Source organism: Epinephelus moara, chromosome 4, assembly GCF_006386435.1.
Source record: "Epinephelus moara isolate mb chromosome 4, YSFRI_EMoa_1.0, whole genome shotgun sequence".
NCBI classification, from domain to species: Eukaryota; Metazoa; Chordata; class Actinopteri; order Perciformes; family Serranidae; genus Epinephelus; species Epinephelus moara.
The window spans coordinates 1,569,374-1,569,717 of record NC_065509.1 but is presented as its reverse complement, the minus strand read 5'-3'; positions in this window follow the sequence as shown (position 1 = coordinate 1,569,717).

Below are 344 nucleotides of genomic sequence, written 5' to 3'. Positions count from 1 at the left end.
CAAAGTTTGTCATGGGAGTAAATTAACTCATCTATTTTGCATATTGTGGCGTCACTAGGCGGCGGCCATATTGGATTTCATACATCTCAGTAAAATAACATTTTGAACATATTTACATAGTAGATTTATTTTCTTTTGTGTTGTTTTTGTCATCTCATCCTCAAAAAAAAAGGGAGGGGAATCTGATGGGAGTAAATTAACTCATCTCATTTGCATATTGTGGCATCACTAGGCGGCAGCCATATTGGATTTCATTAATATCAGTAAAAAAGCATTTTGAACATATTTACACAGTAGATTTCTTTTGTTTTGTGCTGTTTTTCTTGTCTCTTCCTCAAAATAAA